This window comes from Saimiri boliviensis, chromosome 6, assembly GCF_048565385.1.
Source record: "Saimiri boliviensis isolate mSaiBol1 chromosome 6, mSaiBol1.pri, whole genome shotgun sequence".
Taxonomy (NCBI): domain Eukaryota; kingdom Metazoa; phylum Chordata; class Mammalia; order Primates; family Cebidae; genus Saimiri; species Saimiri boliviensis.
This window is the reverse complement of record NC_133454.1, coordinates 30,729,719-30,745,583: the sequence shown is the minus strand read 5'-3', so window position 1 is coordinate 30,745,583 and position 15,865 is coordinate 30,729,719. Positions and strand designations below refer to the sequence as shown.

General features: G+C 48.1%; 1 protein-coding gene across 1 annotated transcript in view; it reads left to right on the top strand.

Moving 5' to 3' along the window:
• Positions 1–15,865, top strand: part of LOC104650443 (apolipophorins-like) — a 183,447-nt gene that overhangs the window by 134,854 nt on the left and 32,728 nt on the right. The window contains exons 6-11 of the mRNA XM_074400437.1: positions 2,097–2,274; positions 2,460–2,658; positions 3,119–3,262; positions 3,440–3,562; positions 9,584–9,703; positions 12,342–12,471. The gene's annotated coding sequence lies outside the window, so the exon portion shown is untranslated. The remainder of the gene's footprint in view (positions 1–2,096; positions 2,275–2,459; positions 2,659–3,118; positions 3,263–3,439; positions 3,563–9,583; positions 9,704–12,341; positions 12,472–15,865) is intronic.

Genomic DNA, 15,865 nt, shown 5'->3' with positions numbered 1-15,865 from the left:
GGTGCAGGGGCTCAGGCCTGTAATTTCAGCACTTCGGGAGGCTGAGGCTGCTGGATCACCTGAGGTAGGAGTTCAAAACCAGCCTGGCCAACATGGGGAAACCCCATCTCCTAAACATACAAAAATTAGCTGGGCGGCATTTGCCTGTAATCCCAGCTACTTGGGAGGCTGAGGTGAGAGAATCACTTGAATCCAGGAAGCAGAGGTTGCAGTGAGCCGAGATCACACCACTGCACTGCCGCCTGGGTGACAGAGTGAGACTTTGTCTTAAAAAAAAAAAAGAAAAGTGCCTGGGCTCTGGAGGCAGAGAGATGGAATTGAATTCCAGCTTTTACTTCTCAGCTGTGTGCTCTTGGACAAGTTCACTTCTCTGAGCTTCAGTTTTCTCATCTGTGAAATGGGAACAACATTTGGCTTGCCGGGAGTCTTAGGATGACTGGGAAGTGTCTGGCACATAGTAGGTGCTCAACGTGTGTGCTTTCCCATGGCCATCTAAGAGTCCTCAAGGCTGCCCTCCTGCCCTTCCCCCACAACTCCTGTGCCTGCCTCTTAAATGGGTGCTCAGGGTGATAAGGAGGCACAGGTGAGAGCCAGGCTGGATCCACATCCACGCATGCCCATTGTTAGGAAAACAAGCTTTTAATGCCTGGTCCTGTGGCTGGTGGCTGAGTATAAAATGGGACCCAGAGCCAGCCTCTCCCTTCCTCTAAGGCACACCAAGGCAATAGTGTTTTAAAGGAAAGGAGTCAGTGGCATGGAGGCTCCAGAGACTGAGCCGTTCCTATGTCAAGAAGGGAGGCAGTGGGGCCCACTGCTGAGGGCCATCTGGCAGGTGTTCCATTCTACCTTCCTCCTGGGACCCACAGCCTCTTCATCAGTGATGTTTTCAGGTTCACTGTCCCCAAGCTGCTTAGGTGAGTCCAGACTTCAGGAGCTCTGCTAAGGCTGGTGGTCTCTTAATGGCATCCCTTCAGAGTCAGAGGGCTTCAGCTCTCATGCCTCTGCCTATAGATCTGGTGCTGAGGACACTGGAGGGTGGGTGAGAAGGATACTGAAAAAGGGAAATGATTAATGAGAAAGTGACTGTGCCCCAGAAGGGCAAATAAGCAAGCTCTTACCTGACTGCATCAATTAGCTTTTGTTGTAAAATGCTCCAAAAATGAGTGGCTTAAAATTATAAGCATTCATTTATTTTGTTCCCGGTAATGCGGGTCAGTAACGTGGACTGGGCTCAGCTGGGTGGTGCTTCTTTTCTTGGCTGGGTTTCCTCATGTGCCTGCAGTTGTGTTTCTGAATCTGGGATGGCTTTCTGTTTCATGTGGGTTCCCATCCTCCAAAAAGCTAGCTCAGACTTGTTCATGTGGCTGCTTCGGAGGCTTCCAAGCAATAGGCCAAAAGCCACGTTGTCTCTTGAGGCTCACAGCTGGCATAGCTTTACCTCCACTCTACTCTGTTGGTCAAAGGTGGTTTTGTGACCAGCCCAGATTCAAGTGGTGTCTGCTCAGCTGCTCAGTCTGCATCACAGACTGAGTAGCTTCAACAACAGAAATGTATTTTTCTCATGATTCTGGAGGCTGGAAGTTCCAGATAAGGTATCCACAAGTTGGTTCCATCTGAGGCCTCTGCCTTTGGCGTGCAGTGGGCCACTTCCTCCGTGTGTCCTCGTACGGTCTTTCCTGTGTGTCCAGCCTGGTATCTCCCTGTGTGTCTACATTTTCTCCTCTTATAGGGACCTCAGTCAGATTAGATAAGAGCCCAGCCTAATGACCTCATTTTAACTTTATTGTCTCTTTAAAGGCCCTATTTCCAAATACAGTCACATTCAGAGATACTGGGGGTTGGGGCTTCGACATACAAATTTTGTGAGGACACAGTTTAGCCCATAACAAGGGGTAAGAAAAACGCCATCCTTGATTTTGAGAAGCTGCAGTCAGATTGAAAAGAAGCATGGACCGTGGGGGAAATAACCGAGATCACGATTGTGAAAAAGCCAACCACGCCAACTGATCCCCCGCACCTGGCCTGCATTGGGCTAAGGCAGCACACATGGGCACCTCCTCTCACCAGCTGTACCTTCTTCCCCTTTCCCCTGCAAGCCTTTTCCTGGAGTTTATTGGTGATCCCAAGCCTCCGGCCTGGAAGCACTACCTCCTCGCGGTGCTGATGTTCCTCTCGGCCTGCCTGCAAATGCTGTTTAAGCAGCAGAACACGTACCGGCTCACGGTGCTGCAGATGAGGCTGCAGTCGGCCATCACTTGTCTGGTGTACAGAAAGGTGAGCCCCGGGGAACAAGTGCAGGTCTTCCCAGGTGGGAAAAGGAACATAACTGAACTGGTTGGTAATAATGCTATCAGCAGCTGAGAACGCTTTCAGTTCTTAGTTATTAGAGTTACTCACGATATATTCTCACTTCCTTTGTAATTTCTCTTTATTTGCATGTATTTATTTTTTCGAGACAGAGTCTCCACCCACTGTGACCTCCTAGAGTGTTGGGATTACAGGCGTGAGCCACGTCGTCCAGCCTCCCTCCCTTCTTAAGTCTGAGTCCTATTCTGCTGTGCAGATGGATCACACTGTGTTTATCTTTTCATCTGATGGTGGACCCGTCGGTGGATTTTTGCCTTTTGGCTGCTGTGAATCACACTGCTGTGAGCACAGGTGTGCACATACCTCCCTGAGTTCCTGCTTTCTATTCTTTTGGGATGGATGGCAGTGGCTTTGTTAGAGCAAATGGCAATGCTGTGTGTAAGTGTTTTGAGGGACCACCATTTGTAAAGTGTTTTGTCATTGTTGTTGATATGGAGTCTCACTGTGTCGCCCAGGCTGGAGTGCAGTGGCATGATCTGGCCTCACTGCAACCTCCTTCTCCCACATTCAAGCCATTCTCGTGCCTCGGCCTCCTGAGTAGCTGAGATTACAGGCAGCTGCCACCACACCTGGCTCATTTATGTATTTTTAGTATAGACAGGGTTTCACCTTGTTTGCCAGGCTGGTCTCAAACTCCTAGCCTCAGGTGATCCACCCACCTTGGCCTCCCAGAGTGCTGGGATTACGGGTGTGAGCCACCTCACCTGGCTCTTGTAAAGTGTTTTAATCATCCTGTTTTACTGTTCTTCAGCTGGGGTTGTGATCGCAGCCCTGTTTCTCTCTGCTCCTGCTAAGGAACTTCCCGTAGGCAGCCCAGTCCCCACCTCTGTCCAGGAGACAGCATAGCCGGAAGGGAACCTGGGTCTGTCCTTCCTCAGTGCTGCTTCTGTTTTAGGTAAATATCCTGTGGGGTCAGAAGAGAAAATCCCTAGTGCACCTGGGGAACACCATGGGCATCCCCCAACTCAGGACTGTGGGAGAGATGGGGTGTTGGAGGAGAGGTAAACCTGGGAGCCACTTAGACCCACTCCATCCCTTGCCCCGACTTTTTTTTTTTTTTTTTTTTTTTGAGATGGAGTCTTGCTGTGTCACCCAGGCCTGGAGTGTAGTGATGCAGTCTTGGTTCACTGCAACCTCCGCCTCCCAGGTTCAAGAGACTCTTCTGCCTCATCCGCCTGAGTAGCAGGGACCACAGGTGAGTGCTACCACACGTGGCTCATTTTTGTATTTTTAGTAGAGCTGGGGTTTCACCATGTTGGCCAGATTGGTCTCCAACTCCTGACCCTAGGCCATTCCACCCACCTTGGCCTCCCAAAGTGCTGGGATTTCAAGTGTGAGCCACTGCGCTCAGCCAATCCCTGCTGCATTCTAATCCCACCACCTGTGAAAGGTTTCTGGAAGCTCACAGAAACAATGGCCCCAGTATGACGGCTCCCACTCACTGCTCCCAGAGTTCTGGGGACACACAGTGAGGAGTGATTGTTTTTCTCACTCATCTAGATGTGATGAGCCTGGTCAAAGAAGTTTGCTGTTGCTGACTTGCAGCTGGTCAGGCCCCTGCCCCGTGGAAATTGCCCCCACTAAATCCTTATGCCTCAGTTTGCTCAGCTAACTCAGATCTCCAGCCCTGTCTCAGGCTGGGTTAGGCTCCTCCCTGTCATGCCATGCGGGAATCTCCCATGTGATACTTATTTGATTGATTGATTGATTGATTGAGATGGGATCTTACTCCATCACCCAGGCTGGAGTGCAGTGGTACAATCCCAGCTCACTGCAACCTCTGCCTCCCGGGTTCAAGTAATTCTCCTACCTCAGCCTATTGAGTAGCTGGGATTATAGGCACATGCCACCACGGCCTGCTGGTTTTTTAATTTTTAGTAGAGATGGGGTTTCTCCATGTTGGTCAGGTGGGTCCCAAACTCTTGACCCTGTGATCCACCTGCCTCAGCCTCCCAAAGTGCTGAGGTTACAGGCTCCCACATGCCTGACCTGTGTGACACTTTAATGAAGTAAGGTGTGTAGGTGTTGGCTGCCTGATGATCTTCCCACCACAGGGCAGGGCTAGGGGCTGTGTATTCTGGAAATTCCTCAGCTCTTTATGCTGGTAAGGGAAGAAGGAAGAGAAATCCCTCGGGAGACATGCGGCGAGGTTTGGTGGGGACATAGCTCACCAGATTGTACTTGGTGTTCCCATGTAACTTGTAACGGCTCTCATGGAAGGTGGCCTAGAACCTCAGGAAGTGGGGGTTGCTCACTATCACCTAAGGGGTGGGGGGAAGAGAAGCTGAGGCTGTACAGAGCCAGCAGGCAGAACAGGGAAACCAGGGCTAGGTGCGGTGGCTCATACTTGTAATTCCAGCAGTTTGGGAGGCGGAGGCAGGTGGACCATTTGAGGTCAGGAGTTTGAGACCAGCTGGCCAACATGGTGAAACCCCATCTCTACTAAAAACACAAAATTAGCCAGGCGTGTTAGTGCATGCCTGTAATCCTGGCTACTCAGGAGGGTGATGCAGGAGAATCACTTGAATATGGGATGCTGAGGTTGCGGTTAGCCGAGGTCATGCCACTGCACTCCAGCCTGGGCAACAAGAATGAAACTCCTTTTTAAAAAAAAAAAGAAAGGAAATGAACTTGCTCTGCCCATGTGGCTCCAGGTGCAACACCTGATGTGTTCCCCCTGCCCTGCTCCTGCTCCAAGATCACCCACAAGCCCCAGCTGTGGATTTGAAGTCCTGCAGTGCAGACAGCCTGAATTTGAAGAGCTGCGGGCCTGGGGTCTGTCTTGCAGCAGGAGACACAGAGGAGGGAGCCTTGGGTTTGAGCCAGAGACAGCCTGTGGTGTCCCCATGCAGGCCCTGGTCCCCTTGTGTTTTGTGACACTCCCCCATATCCTCACAGAAGCCATCCCCATTTTCAGCATGATTACAGATGCTACTTAACTCATGACGGGGTCATGTCCCCATAAATCTATCATAAATTGGTAATAGCAGCCAAGTGCAGTAGCTCACGTCTGTAATACCAGCACTTTGGGAGGTCAACGTGGGAAGATTGCTTGATCCCAGGAGTTCAAGACCAGCCTGGGCAACACAGAGAGATCCTGTCTCTGAAGAAAAAAAAAAAAAAAGTGAAAACATACTAAGTTGAAAATGCATTTATTTTTTGAGACAGAGTCTCACACTGTCATCCAGGCTGGAGTGCAGTGGTGCAGTCTTGGCTCACTGAAACCTCTGCCTATCAGGTTCCAGTGATTCTCCTGCCTCAGCCTCCCGAGTGGCTGGTATTACAGGCATGAGCACTGGGTAAATTTTGTATTTTTAGTAGAGATTGGGTTTCACCATGTTGGCCAGGCTGGTCACGACCTTTTGACCTCAGGTAGTCTGCCTATATCAGTCTCCTAAAGTGCTGCGATTACAGGCGTGAGCCACTGTACCTGTCCTATTTATTTTTATTTTTATTTTTGGAGGTGGAGTCTGGCTCTGTTGCCCGGGCTGCAGTGCAGTGATCCCATCTTGGCTCACTGCCTGCAATTTCTGCCTCCCGGGTTCAAGTGATTCTCCTGCCTCGGCTTACCGGGTAGCTGGGACTACAGGCACCCTATCACACCTAGCTAATTTTTGTATTTTTAGTAGAGACAGGGTTTCACCATGTTGCCCAGGCTGGTCTTGAGCTCCTGAGCTTAGGCAATCTGCCCACCTCAGCCTCCCAAAGTGCAGGGATTACATGTGTGAGCCAGCCTACCCGGCCCGCAAATGCATGTAATACATCTACCCTACCAAGCATTGGATGTTAGCCCAGCCGACTTCAGGTTGAGAACAAACCGAGCAGTACTAAAAGGAGAACAAAACCCACTCACCCTTCCCCACCTTGGATCATGACTTTGACATTTCAGGGGTCCAGCCTTCGTGAATGTTTGTAGAAATAGATAATAAATTTGGATAAATGTACCACCTTTAAGTGTACAATTCAGTGGCGTTTGGTAGCTTCACAATATTGTGCAACAATCACTACCATCTGTTTCTATACTTTCTCATCATCCCAAACAGAAATGCTGTCCTCGTGAAGCAATAGTTTACCTACTTTTAAATTTTTATTTATTTATTTATTTATTATGAGACCGAGTCTTTTTCTGTTTCCTAGGCTAGAGTACAATGGTGCAATCTCGGCTCACTGCTACTTCCACCTCCCACGTTCTAAGCAATTCTCCTGCCTCAGCCTCCGGAGTTGAGATTACAGGTGCATGCCACCACACCCAGCTAATTTTTGTATTTTTTGTAGAGATGGGGTTTCACCGTGTTGGTCATGCTGGTCTTGAACTCCTGACCTCGTCGCGATCCAGCCACCTCAGTCTCCCAAAGTGCTGGGATTACAGGCATAAACCAAAATTTTTTATTTTTTAAGAGATGAGGTCCTGCTCTGTTACCCAGGCTGGAGTGCAGTGGCATAACTATAGCTCACTGCAGCCTCAATCTCCTGGGCTCAAGTGATCCCTCCTGCCTCAGCCTCCCAAGTAGATGGGACTACAGGTGCACACAATTGCATGTGGCTAATTTTTATCTTTATATTTTATAGAGACAGGATGTTACTATGTTCCCAGGCTGGTCTCAAACTCCTGGGTTCCAGCGATCCTCCCACCTCAGGCTTCTGAAGTACTGGGATTAAGGGCATGAGCCACTGTGCCTGGCCCTCATGCAATATATTGAATACTATGCTAACAGTGAAAAACAGACAGATTGTATCGGTACTGGAAGCAGAGTTTCTACCAAATGTGATCATTTTTGTGCCACTGTAAAGTCAAAAAGTTGTGTGACCATCTGCACTTGGAACTACTGGTAGGCTTAGACACTTGGATTTTAGATCCAGAAACATCCAAACACCTCCTGCTGGGTGGGAGAAGGGGTTTTTATTTACATATTTATTTATTATGAGACCAAGTCTTTCTCTGTCTCATAATAATATTTTATTTTATTTTATAAATATTTTATTTACATATTTATTTATTATGATGCCATAGGAGTCAGAGCTCTTAGCTGCTAGCGAGAGAAGCCCACTCAGGCTGAGTTTAAAAACTGAGGCCGGGCACTGTGGCTTATGCCTGTAATCCCAGCACTTTGGGAGGTCGAGGTGGGTGGATCACCTGAGGTCAGGAGTTTGAGACCAGCCTGACCAACATGATGAAACCCTATCTTACTAAAAATACAAAAATTAGCCTGGCATGGTGGCACGTGTCTGTAGTCTCAGCTACTTGGGGGGCTGAGGCAGGAAAATTCCTTGTACATGAGAGGCAGAGGTTGCAATGAGCCGAGATCATGCCATTGCACTCCAGCCTGGGTGACAGAGCAAAACTCCATCTCAAGAAAAAAACAAAAAGAAAAGGAAATGAATTTATGGGGCAGCTGAGAAGGATCGAGGAGACACAGAGACTAAAGATGACAGGCAGCCAGCTGGACAGCCACAGCCTCATCAAGCCCAAACATGCAGAGGCTGGCCTGGGGGGGTGACACAGAAATGGCCAGACATGGTGGCTCATGCCCATAATTTCTGCATTTTAGGAGGCCTAGGTGAGTGGATCACTTGAGACCAGGAGTTCAAGACCAGCCTGGCCAATATGGTGAAACCCCGTCTCCACTAAAAATACAAAATTAGCCAGGCATGGTTGCAGGTGCCTGTAACTCCAGCTACTTGGGAGGCTGAGGCAGGAGAACTGCTTGAGCCTGGGAGCTGAGATCACACCATTGGACTACAGTCTGATCAACAGAGTGACTCTGTCTCAAAAAAAAAAAAAAATGACACATAGAGACAATTTCTATGCAGAACTGTGAGTGAGTGTCTCTCCTTTTGGGGGCAATGCCAGGGGATTTCCAGGATCTGCGAGTGGGCACTCAGCATGTGGCTGAGAATCCTGGGCAGCAGCAACATCCAGATGTACTTAGCAGAGGAATCAGGGATGTGCCTGGCTGGGGTATCAACAAAGCCGTCAATTCCAGCTGGCTGTGGATGTTGATGCTATACATCCTGTATATGAATTCTCCCATCAGAAACTCAATCTAGTTAGAAATGCAAATAAGAAAGAAAATCATGCTCCCATTCCCCAAAGGAAAGGGCAGGGAGGCGGGAAGGTGGAAGGGAACTTCCTGGTGCTGCGGCCTGAATCTCCACTTGTGCTGCTGTCTTACCCACTAGACTCTGTACTTCCAGAAAGGGCTGGAGACGGGCACAATGCCAGCCCCTCTTTTCTCTCCAGAAGTATTCCCAATCCTGACATTCACAGTAATTGCTTCTTTCTGTTCCTTTCTCCTTTTTTGAGGCAGGTTCTTGCTCTGTCACCCAGGCTGGAGAGCAGTGGTGCAATCACGGCTCACTGCAGCCTTGATTTCTTGAGCTCAAGTGATCTTCTCCCCTCAGCCTGCTGAGTAGGCAGGACAATAGTTGTGCACCACCCTTCCCAGCTCATTAAAAAACAAACAAACAAAAAAAAAAAAACAATTCCCCCCCCCCCAGAGACAGAGTCTTACTATGTTGCCAGGCTGGTCCCAAACTCCTGGGCACAAGCAATCTCCCTTCTCAGCCTCCCAAAGTGTTGGGTGTTACAGGTGTGAGCCACCACACCTGGCCTCTTTCTGTTTCTTTAGAGTAGAGCTGCCCTAGTATGCATCTCTAACGTATAACTGTTACCCAGCATTGTTTTGTCTTTTAAGCCTCTTTCAATCTCCAAGTTTGTTGGCTGGGTGAGTGCTCACTCCTGTAATCCTGATGTGAGAGGATCATTTAAGTTCAGAGGTTTGAGACAACACAGGAGACTCTTGTCTCTACAAAAACTAATTTTTTCTTTTTCACTCCACTCAGGCTGCAATGCAGTGGTGCAATCTCGGCTCACTGCAACCTTTGCCTCCTGGGTTCAAGCCATTCGTCTGCCTCATCCTCCCAAGTAGCTGGGATTACAGGCACATGGGACCATGCGCAGCTAATTTTTGTAATTTTAGTAGAGCCGGGGTTTTGCCATGTTGGCCAGGCTGATCTCAAACTCCTGACTTCAGGTGATCTGCCCACGTCAGTCTCCCAAAGTGCAAAGATTGGGATCACAGGTGTGAACAACCGTGCCTGGCCAAAAACTAAAATTTTAAAAAAGACACAATCTACAAGTTTCTCCTCTATCCCTTTTCCCTTTTTATGTATGTATGTATGTATGTATGTATTTATTTATTTTATTTATTTACAGACAGTCTTGCTCTGTCACCCAGGCTGGAGTGCAATGTCACAATCTCAGCCCACTGCAACCTCCGTCTCCCAAGGTTCAAGTGATTCTCTTGTTTCAGCCTCCTGAGTAGCAGAATTACAGGTATGTGCTACCACACCTGGCTGATTTTTCTATTTTTGGTAGAGATAGGATTTCTCCATGTTGGTCAGGCTGATCTCAAACTTCTGACCTCGGGATCCACCCACCTTAGCCTCCCAATGTGTTGGGATTACAGGCGTGAGCCTCCTTGCCTGGCCTATCCCTTTTCCTTTCTATGGATTTTGGAAGACTCCACACTGTTGGGTCTGTAGCATTTCTTAAAGTCTGGATTTCCCTGGTACATGTGAACCCATTCTCTGTCTTTTGTATTTGTAGCATATTTGCAGCTGGATTAATGATCACCCCATCAGATTAGAGTTTGATCGTGTTGGCAAGATTCAGTGGGTGATGTGATTGATCTCTTATTGGTGATGGATATTATCCTATTGTCTCTCTTATTTTGTTAATTTTTTAAATTCATTTTTTAGAAATAGGGGTCTCATTTTGTCACCCAGGCTGGAGCACAGTGACTCCACCATAACTCCCTAAAGCCTCAAACTCCTGGGCTCAAGCTATCTGCACACTTCAGCCTCCTGAGTAGCTGAGACCACACACCACCACACCCAACTTTTTTTTTTTCTTTTTTGAGATGAAGTCTCATTCTGTCACCCAGGCTGGAGTGCCTTGGCGTGATCTCAGCTAGTTGCAATCTCCGCCTCCCAGGTTAATGCAATTCTCTTGCCTCAGTACTCCAAGTAGGTGAATTTTTTTTTTTTTTTTTTTTTTTTTGAGATGGAGTTTCGCTCTTGTTACCCAGGCTGGAGTGCAATGGCGCGATCTCGGCTTACCGTAACCTCCGCCTCCTGGGTTCAGGCAATTCTCCTGCCTCAGCCTCCTGAGTAGCTGGGATTACAGGCACATGCCACCATGCCCAGCTAATTTTTTGTATTTTTAGTAGAGACGGGGTTTCACCATGTTGACTGGGATGGTCTCGATCTCTTGACCTTGTGATCCACCCGCCTCGGCCTCCCAAAGTGCTGAGATTACAGGCTTGAGCCACGGCGCCCGGCCCAAGTAGGTGAAATTATAGGCACCTGCCACCGCACCCAGCTAATTTTCATATTTTTAGTAGAAATGGGCTTTCACCATGTTGGTTAGACTGGTCTGAAACTCCTGACCTCTAGTAATCTGCCTGCCACAGCCTCCTCAAGTGCTGGGATTACAGGTGTGAGCCATGGCACCACACCTGGCCAATGCTAGCATTTTTTTTTTTTTTTAGACTAACTGTTGTGTTGTCACCCAGGCTAGAGTGCAGTGGTGTGGTCTCAGCTCGCTGCAACCTCTACCTCCTGAGTTCAAGTGATTCTGCTGCCCCAGCCTCTTGAGTAGCTGGAATTACAGGCACCCGCCAACATGCCTGGCTAATTCTTGTATTTTTTTTAGTAGAGATGGGGTTTCACCATGTTGACCAGGCTAGACTTGAATTCCTCGCCTCAGGTGATTTGCCCACCTCAGCCTCACGAAGTACTGGGATTGCAGGCATGAGCCACCGCAGCCAGCCACTCAGCATTTTTTTTTTTTTAAAATTTTAGAAATGGGTCTATGTTTCCAGGCTGGTCTTGAACTCTTGGCCTCAAGCAACCCTCCAGACTTAGCCTCTTGAGAGAGAAGCCTTAGCCTCCTGAGGGTGGTACCATGCCCAGCTTGAATTTGCCTTTTTAAAAAAGAGTGCATTGAACATTGGTGTAAACAGTTAGGATCACATACATTGCACCTCCCAATGTGGAATTCAGGATGCATGAGAAATGCCTGGATATTCACAAGGCACTTCTGGAATCAAAAGCTGAAAGGCTGCCTCCTGCAATGGGTATTTCCACAATCTCTGGGCTCCTGAGAATCAGGGCCACCTCCCACCACATGGGTTGGTCTGCAAACTAACTGATTTCTGAGATTCAGTCATTCTAATTGTTTTTTTTTTTTTTTTTTTTTTTGGAGATTTAAATTTTATTTCATGATGCAGACTTAAAGAAGGTAGAGAGAAGAAAGAAAGAAAGAGAAAGGGCCAGGTGCCTGCCTCACACCTGTAATCTCAACACTTTGGGAGGCCAAGGCGGGTGAAATCATGAGGTCAGGAGTTTGAGAGCAGCCTGGTCAACATGGTAAAACCCCAGCTCTATTAAAAATAGAAAAGTTGGGAGCACTACACACGGGGTCTGTTGGGGGGAAATGGGGGAGGGACCAGGGGGTGGGGAGGTGGGAAGAGATAGCATGGGGTGAAATGACAGATACAGGCGAGGGGACAGAAGGCAGAAAACCACACTGCCATGTGTGTACCTATGAAACAATCTTGCATGTTCTTCACATGCACCCTAAAACCTAAAATGCAATAAAAAAGAAAAAAAAAATAGAAAAGTTAGCTGCATGTAGTGGTGGGCACCTGTAATCCCAGCTACTCAGAAGGCTGAGGCAGGAGAACCTGGTAGGTGAAGGTTGCAGTGAGCCAAGATTGCGCCACTGCGCTCCAGCCTGGGTGACAGAGCAAGACTTCAACTTGGGGGTGGGGGCAGGCAGGAAGAGATTAAGGGAAGGAAAGAGGGCTGGGGGAAGGAGGAAACACAGTCATAAGGACAACAACTTGTGATCTAACTACTCTTCAGCTTCATTCATCCTTTGGTAATTATTATTATTTTCTGTTTTTGAGATGGAGTCTCTGTGGCCCAGGCTGGAGTGTAGTGATACAATCGGCACACTGCAACCTCTGCCTCCCAGGTTCAAGCCATTCTCCTGCCTCACAAGTAGCTGGGATTACAGGTGCACACCACCATGCCCAGGTAATTTTCACATTTTTAGTAGAGATGGGGTTTTACTGTGTTGCCCAGGCTGGTGATAATCTCCTGGAACCAAAGTGCTGGGATTTGCAGGAAGGAGCCACTGTGCCTGACCAAAATAATTCTTTTATTAACATTTTTGTTAGTTTTAAAAATTATGATTATTTTAAGAGACAGAATTTCATGCTGTCACCCAGGCTGGAGCACAGTGCTGCAACCATAGCTCATTGAAACCTCAACCTCTGGGGCTCAAGTGATCCTCCTGCCTCAGCCTCTCAAGTAGGTGGAACTACAGGTATGCACCACCACAGCCAGCTAATGAGTTTTTTGTTGTTTTTGTTGTTGTCTTTAGACAGTCTTTCTCTGATGTCCAGGCTGGAGTGCAGTGGCTCAATATTGGGCTCATTGCAACCTCCGCCTCCTGGGCTCAAACAATTCTTCTGACTCAGCCTCCCAAGTAGATGGGATTACAGAAGCCCACCAACATGTCTGGCTAATTTTTATATTTTCGTAAAGATGCGGTTTCACCATGTTGGTCAGGCGAGTCTTAAAATCCTGACCTCAGGTGATCTGCCCGCCTTGGCCTCCCAAAGTGCTGGGATTATAGGCATGAGCCACTGTGCCCAGTCAAAATTTTAAATTATTTTTCTGGAGACTCGGTTTCCCTGTCTTACCCAGTCTGGTCTTGAACTCCTGGCCTCAGATAGTCCTCCTGCCTTGGCCTCCCAAAGCTCTGCGATCACAGGCAGGAGCCACTACATGTAGCCTAATTTTTTTGAGACTGAATCTTGCTCTGTCACCTAGGCTAGAGTGCAGTGGCATGATAGCTCACTGCAACCTCTGCCTCATGGGTTCAAGGGATTCTCCTGCCTCAGCCTCCCAAGTATCTGGGATTACAGGCACCTGCCACCACACCCAGCTAATTTTTGTATTTTTAGTAGAGATGGGGTTTCTTTTTTTCTTTTTTTTTTTCTTTTTTTTTTTTTTTTTTGAGACAGAGTTTCACTCTTGTTACCCAGGCTGGAGTGCAATGGCGCGATCTCGGCTCATCGCAACCTCCGCCTCCCGGGTTCAGGCAATTCTCCTGCCTCAGCCTCCTGAGTAGCTGGGATTACAGGCACGCGCCACCATGCCCAGCTAATTTTTTGTATTTTTAGTAGAGACGGGGTTTCACCAAGTTGACCAGGATGGTCTCGATCTCTTGACCTCGTGATCCACCCGCCTCGGCCTCCCAAAGTGCTGGGATTACAGGCTTGAGCCACCGCGCCCGGCCCTCTTTTTTCTTTTTCTTTGAGACGGAGTTTCTCTTTTGTTACACAGGCTGGAGTGCAATGGCATGAACTCAGCTCACCACAACCTCTGCCTCCTGGGTTCAGGCAATTCTCCTGCCTCAGCCTCCCGAGTAGCTGGGATTACAGGCATGCGCCACCATGCTTAGCTAATTTTTTGTATTTTTGGTAGAAACGGGGTTTCACCATGTTGACCAGGATGGCCTCTATCTCTTGACTTTGTGATCCGCCCGCCTCGGCCTCCCAAAGTGCTGGGATTACAGGCTTGAGCCACTGTGCCCGGCCCAGAGATGGGGTTTCACTATATTGGCCAGGCTGGTCTTGAACTGACCTAGTGATCCGCCCACCTTGGCCTCTGATAGTGCTGGGATTGCAGGCATGAGCCACCACGCCTTGTACCTAATTCCTATTCACTGGTCATGGATGAGAGCTATGGAATCTGTTCCTACAAAACATCCTGGCCGCATCAGAATGTGAGAGTTAAGGTTTCTAAGAGATGGTTTCTCTGTTTGTGCTCCACACCCAAATAATCCATCTTAATTCACTGTCAGACAACTTCCAGGTATTACAGTGACTGTAGTCTAGCTGGAAAAACGCTGAAGTAGACCCCCAGGACTCTCTTGACTCAGCCACTAACAACTTAGTGTGGCCTTGGGAAACAAAGAAGCTGGAGCAACCACGCCTGCAATCCCAGCACTTTGGGAGGTCGAGGTGGGAGGATTGCTTGAGCCCAGGAGTTTGAGAGCAGCCTGGGGCAACATAGCAAGACCCCATCTCTACAAAAAAAAAATCAAAAAATTATCCAGGTGTGGTGGTGTCACCCTGTAGTCCCAGCTATTCAGGAGGCTAAAGTGGGAGGATCACTTGAGTCCCAGAGGTCAAGACTGCAGTGAGCCAAGATCATGCCACTGCCCTCAAGCTTGGGCTTCAAAGTGAGACACTGTATCAGGAGGAAAAAACAAAACAAAACAAAACAAAAAAACTAGAGCTTTTGTTTTCTCATTTGTTAAAGGTGGATGATATTATCTCCTTCATGGAGTTACTGTGAGGATGGAAGTACAATTTTTTTCCCCTTTCCTTTTGGAAATACAGTTAGATAGGCATAGTGGCCAGGTGAGGTGGCTCATGCCTGTAATCCCAGCACTTTGGGAGCCTGAAGCAGGTGGATCACCTGAGGTCAGGAGTTCAAGACCAACCTGGCCACGATAGTGAAACCCTGACTCCACTAAAATTATAAAAATTAGCGTAGCATGGTGCCACGTGCCTACAATCGCAGCTACTCAGGAAGCTGAGGCAGGAGAATTGCTTGAACCTGGGAGGTGGAGGGTGTAGTGAGCAGAGATCATCCCACGGCACTCCAGTCTGGACGACAGAGTGAGACTCCATCTCAAAAAAAAAAAAAAATGCCAGATGTGGTGGCTCATGCCTGTAAACCCAGCACTTTGGGAGGCGGAGGAAGGTGGATCACCTGAGGTCAGGAGTTCAAGACCAGCCTGACCAACATACAGAAACCCCATCTCTAATAAAAATATAAAATTAGCCAAGCATGGTGGCACATGCCTGTAATCCCAACTACTTGGGAGGCTGAGGCAGGAGAATCGCTTGAACCTGGGAAGCGGAGGTTGCAGTGAGCCAAGATTGCACTCCTGCATGGACGAGAAGAAGGAAACTGTGTCTCAAAAACAATAATTAGATAGGCATAGTGCACAAGATAATGTCAGGTGACACGTGCACTACCACTTAGTACCACTGTGGGTCCGGACAGATGACATAGGTCTCCGTGCCTCAGTTTTTCCACCTGTCAAATAGGAACCATATGAGGATGTACTCATAAGATGATGCTCAAGGCTAAATAATGTAATCCATGAATGTGCCTAGACCAGCACCTCCTGCATTTTAAATACTCTTCCCTTTTGGCTGCTGTTGCTACTATTTTACTAACTGGGTTGATTTCTAGCAGGCAAAAAAAGGATCACAAGTTTGTGAACAAGACCATTATTCCTTACCAAATGATTCATAACCCCAATTTTTCTTTTGCTTTTTTTTTTTGTTTGTATTTTTGGAAACAGAGTCTCACTCCCACTCCCAGGCTCAAGTGATTCTCCTGC